This window comes from Clupea harengus, chromosome 19 (genome assembly GCF_900700415.2).
Source record: "Clupea harengus chromosome 19, Ch_v2.0.2, whole genome shotgun sequence".
Lineage (NCBI taxonomy): Eukaryota > Metazoa > Chordata > Actinopteri > Clupeiformes > Clupeidae > Clupea > Clupea harengus.
In genome coordinates this window covers 15,760,619-15,766,377 of record NC_045170.1, presented here as the reverse complement: position 1 = coordinate 15,766,377, position 5,759 = coordinate 15,760,619, and positions in this window count along the sequence as shown.

The window sequence follows — 5,759 nt, the reverse complement described above, 5'->3', positions numbered from 1 at the left end:
TGGTCATTATTTTGTCAGGTCAATTTTTATTCTTTAATATGTATAACAAATCCCCTAAGATGTAGCTCAATACATATAAAACACAAGATTACTTGCATTTTCTCAACTTAAAGTGGATACAATATTTCAGCTGACTGCTGGACTCTGTGTCATTCCACCAACCCAGAACTGTGTAACTATAGCCTTCCCTCTGAAACCACATGGAGACGCTGGTGTATGACTCCCCGAGTCCTCTCCCTGACCTCCATACCTATCCAGGCCAGCAGAGGGAGCTGTGCCCACACCGATAATAAGCCTGCGGATCCACCGGGCGAGGTTAACGAGTTTGCTAACTGTTGTCTCAGGTGGTCTTGTTGAGTTTCCAGCACAGGTGCATAGCAGTCCTCTTGTCCTTTGTGCTTGTGAGTGCACTTATGGGGCTGGTCTCTACTTTCTCAGACACTGGAGATCTACTGCTAGCAAGCATCATCACCCACAGATCATTACTTTCTTTATCTCTCTCTCTCTCTCTCTCTCTCTGTCTTTATGGCTCTCTCCCTCTCTTTCTCTGTGTGTATGTGTGAGACAATTAGAGATGTTGATAAACAAATGTTCATGATTGTTAATCTGTAGACTCGAGGCCAGTATCTGCTGAGCTCGATCAGATAGATTAAATGCCATTTCCCACATCCTACAGGCGCTCTCCCTCCCATCCCATCCTTCCTGTGCCCTCTTTTGATGTAAACACATGATGTCACCCTTTTAGCAAGCCCTTACGTAACTCCTTTATGGTTCCTCACCATAGGGTGGCAGTAGCAGCTTCTGAATGAGAGAAGGACACACACACACACACACACACAACACCCTCTCCATCTCCATGTCTCGCTCACCCCGTCCCTTCCTTCTTCCACCAGCCTTCCCCACATACACCACCACCTCCACAAACAGACTGACAGGAAATGCATGACATCATCCTTCCTTTGCACAGAAATAGACCTGCAATTGATTCTGGCCATCATGAAAAGTGGAGCATATCACCGTGTGTGTGTGTGTGTGTGTGTGTGTGTGTGTGTGTGTGTGTGTGTGTGTGTGTGTGTGTGAGAGAGTGACAGAGAGAGTGTGTGTTTTTCTCTCTTGCGTACACTTTCTGTCTCCCTTTTTGTGCACTCTCTTTCTATTTATCTCTCTCTCTCTTTGAGCCACTAACAAATAATGACATCATCTCCATACGAGCACTCGAGGGCAACACGGCTGAACTGCTCCATTCAAGTGGGCAAACCGTGCCACCTGTTTACTCCCTTATTAATTTCCAAACAACCCTGCGCTCCTTCAAGGAGCCTTTCACCTAGGTGCCGCATTCCCCAGTTTCCTCGCTGCAGCGAACGAGGCATTTACACATGGAAATAATTAAATTACGACAGGGGTTGTCGACAGAGGGGGGAAGGAAAAAAAACCACTTAATAGCAATAATAATGATAATGAATTTCTTCAGGGTGATTAAAATTGCAAGGGGGTGTGAAGAGGCCCCCCCACCCCTAACTCTCCCCCAACTCTACATGCTCAGGGTGACATAGATGCTAAACACCACGCTCCAGACTGTAGTCAAAGTCTTTATGCACCAAGGAGGCAAACACAGCCTCTGTTGCGTGGTTGGTGGAGCGTGGCGCCACTAAGCACGCCGAGGACAGCGACCTATCTGCCAGGACGTATATGTGTACACGATGAATGAACGCATTCGGAGGACTCCAAGCCATGCCAGATAAAAGTGCCTGCAGCAGTGAAGTGCTTTCAGATGTAGATGATAGAGGCAACGGCCCAGCTGATAGAAAATAACAGACCTCTCCCCACTCTTGTAACTTAGCACTCTCAAATTATAATTGTGAATCAGCCTGTCTCACGTCCTCACAGAGGATGCTGGCAGCCAATTACGCCTGTGAGTCATGGTTGGACTGGGAGTGCTGCTCTGGTTTCGTGTCCCGATGTAGCTCTCATTCATCTTCCTCTTTATTCCATAAAAAGGGGATTTTTCTTAGAAAATGTGGGACCTGGGCTTTAAGCTGAAACTGAACTGCAAAGCCTTTTGGAATAAGCTGTGTCAATAGATCATCCTTTTCTGGTTAGTTTTTTTTAAAAGGGCATGAAGGCAACCTTGACTGGATTAAACCAAAATGAAGTCTGGTCTCTTCGCCAGTCGCCCCCATGTTGACTGAGTTATTTCAGTTTTCCACCGACAGGATCAATCATTTTCAAAATGGTGGGGATGCCAGTTTTCAGCAAGTCCTATTTGACAGCTGGATTTACCCGAAAAAACCTGAAAAAGTCTTCCACAGCTATATGAAGGCCTTAGCAGTTAGACATTACTACAAGCCTATTAACCGACTACATACACATTTCCTATAGGTGCTTGTTTTGGATACAGAGGAAAGGGAGTTCTTGTAGCCTATCATGTAGATATGTGAAATGGGAGTTATCACACCTTTCACTGATATATGGTAGGAGTGTGTGTTTGTTTGACAGAGAAGAAGAGTGAGAAAGAGAAGCAGAAGGCAAGGGGAAATGTCATGTGACATTTTTTAATTGGCACATTAAATTTCAAATGAACATAATATTATTTTTGAAAAGAAACGGTTCCACCCAGAAAGTTAAATGCAGAGCGATGCAGAGGATCAGGCCAGTCAGTTCACAGGATAGAAAGGACACATTTAATTTGCCCATCGCCACTGAGCCAGTTACCTCAGTTGCCTTTTCAATCAAATCAAGTTTTCACTCCAAAAATTACCATTTGCAAACAGCCCGCCGTGTATCTCTAAACCTCAAAATGTCCGTCCACAGGGCTACTTGCATTAATATGATAATGAAGAAGAATATGTATGCTAAAATGTTCACATCTCCACTACTTTCATCCCCCTCTCACTGTCCCTCTCCATGTATAATTGCCCTTTCCCGCCGTTTGATGAGCGAGGCAAATTTCATTAAACTGCCGATATGGACTCGTCTCATTCTCCACGCCCGAGGCCGTTTCCCAAAGATCTCTGCATATACATTTGTGTGTGTACATGTGACTCTTCATATATGCAAACATTTCTGTCAAATCTCCCGGCACCTGTCAACGGTGGGAGTCCAATAAGCCATGGCGGCGATAAGCCTCGGCGTCAGGAGGCAGAACTAATATTATTTGTGCGGCGAGAAGCGTTTATCTGTCAGAGGCTCTGAATTGATGGTTTTGTGTCACTTTTGTTTAATAATGATGTCGCAATTGCAATATGCCCACTGGCTCGGGCTCTATTAAAGTTCAAAAGATTATCCAAATTAAAATCTCATTTGCAATATTGCTTTTGCCTATATTTTTGACTGGAGGTGTAGGACTGTTCTGTTGGAGATGATATTTCTCCACTTTCTGAGATCCAATTAACATTCTGGTGTTCGACATGCTGAAATGATGGCAAATATTAGTAAGACTACTCAGAAATGCTGCAGTGCATAAAAAAGTCTGATAAGTTGGCACGGGCAAAACTTTTCGCTTGCTCTCCATATCTTCCGCGTCAGGCCCAGAATTTCAACTATCATCCTTTAGTTACAGTGCCTGACAATATTACAAGATATTGAAATCAGCATCACTATATGAGAGGCCTGTGTTGGATTATGTTGCCATCTAGATAGGCCTATCTAAATAGTGTTTGATTCATACCAGTGCATATCCTCAAATGATGACTTTTAAAATGACTGTGTAAAATACTGTACTTAGAAAACAAGTCCAGATGTATTGTGCGCCAACCGTTAGTGGATTAAGACAAATTGATATTATGCTAATGATGACAATTTTGCTTGCTGCTGTTCCACAGAACTACATTTAGTTGATTTTACAACCCTTCTGTGCCAGTAATTATCCCAATGCATTCTACAGCCTGTTCATAATAAGTCATTGTAATTCATTAATGACTTACATTTACCCTGCGTTGGCATCATAAGTAGATGCAGTGCACACTTAGTTTCACAGGGTGTCTTCAATTCACAGGGTGCCCAATCAGTATGGACATTTATTTAAAACTTTTCTGTGGTGCCATATTGTTGGTCGTAGCTCTGGGGGGGGTTGAGTATATGCACACATCAGCAGTCATTAGTTATCCTTTGGATATATTTTGGGGGAAATACATATGATTGGATTTTGTTTATACGTTAACAGAATACGTTTAAAAGGAAGTGCAACAATCTGTTGTGGGAATGAGAGAGAAAAATGAAAAGTTAAGAAACACCTTACATGTGTGAAGGAAGACACTTCATACATTGTCTGCCAGACACCATCTCACACTCTTAATCAAATGTGTAACTTGCCTTACCTTTCCTATCGCACAGTTGTTTGATGCGAAAGAGTTCAAAAAACAACAACCTGATCAACGTTACGGTAAACCTCATACCTGTGTGCAGTTTAGGACTAATTGTTTATGCAAAGGAAATGAAAAAAAACAGTGTGCCATTAATGAGACTTACCAATGATGTGTGAACATAAGAATACACCTACTATCATAATGCACTTGTGAGGAATGTTATTAGACTGTAAACAACAGATGTAGGCAATAGACATATACATAAATCTTGCAATTGAGAATACAACCGTTCTTTAACTCACCTCTCCAGGAATTCAAGCGCATCTCATCAATCAGTGCATGATTAAAACAGTTCAAATGACATAATGGTGTGCAGAGGAAGCTACACAGGTAGAGAATTAAATGTGTTTAACGCAACTTAGAAGTGCACTCAGCAACACAGTGCACTGCACACACACTTGGAAAAAAGAACAGAGATAACATGTTTCAGGGTTGTGCTTCAGAGCTACTTTTCTTAATTCTTTTCTTTTTTCCTCTTTTTTCTTTTCAGCTTTGGTGTGATTTAAACCTGGTGTCTCTGCTCCAGGATGTGTACCTCAACATTATCACCTCACACACATCTCAGAGCAACAGACCTGTGAGATGAGTTTACTGACAGACAGCGCTAGTGTGGCTCTGTGCACGTGTGAATGTGTGTCTCTGTGTGTGTGTGTGTGTGTGTGTGCGTGTGTGTGCGTGTGCTCTCTTAATGTTACCCGCAGTGCAGAGTGAGTCATATAGAAGGGAAGAGCCAGTGGAGCATGGCAGTCTCAAGCCATTTGCTCTGTCTCTGCATCTGCGTTCGCCGAGGTTTCCGTGTAAATGAGAAAAGATGATGTCTCTGTGTGCGTCTCACTGTCTCACTCCTTTTCCTCTCCCTGCCATTCTTTTACTGTTTAAATGAGAAACAGGGGCGGGGTTCGCGTTTGTGTGTGTGCGTGTGTGTGTGTGTCTGTAAACCTTCCCCTTTTCTCCTCTTTCATATGAATGATGATGCTCATTTTATCTCTGCAGTCGATCCCACGGTGAGGCAGGATGTTTTATTCATAATGAATGTGCAAATCCGCCTTCCTGAAAGACTAAAGTGGTCTGAGAGGAACTCGATTTGTGTGGCAACAGTGGGGAATGAGTCAACACATCACACCAACACTAAGCTTTGTCCCTTTACTATTCCTGTCTTTCAAAGGACACAAAAATACAAACGAATCAAAAATGTGTATCGGTTTACCCCTCACCTTTGTGCTCTTCTATTGATTTATCCACCTGTCTCCATGTCTGTCTATCTGTCTATGGGGTCGGCTATTTTCTTGTCTGTCTCCGATGTTCCACATGCAGTTCCATTGGGCAGTAATCCAGGGTGCTGCTGCAAGAAAGGCAGTAAAAGCCCTGGACGAGCTAAGGCTGGAGGAGCCACAC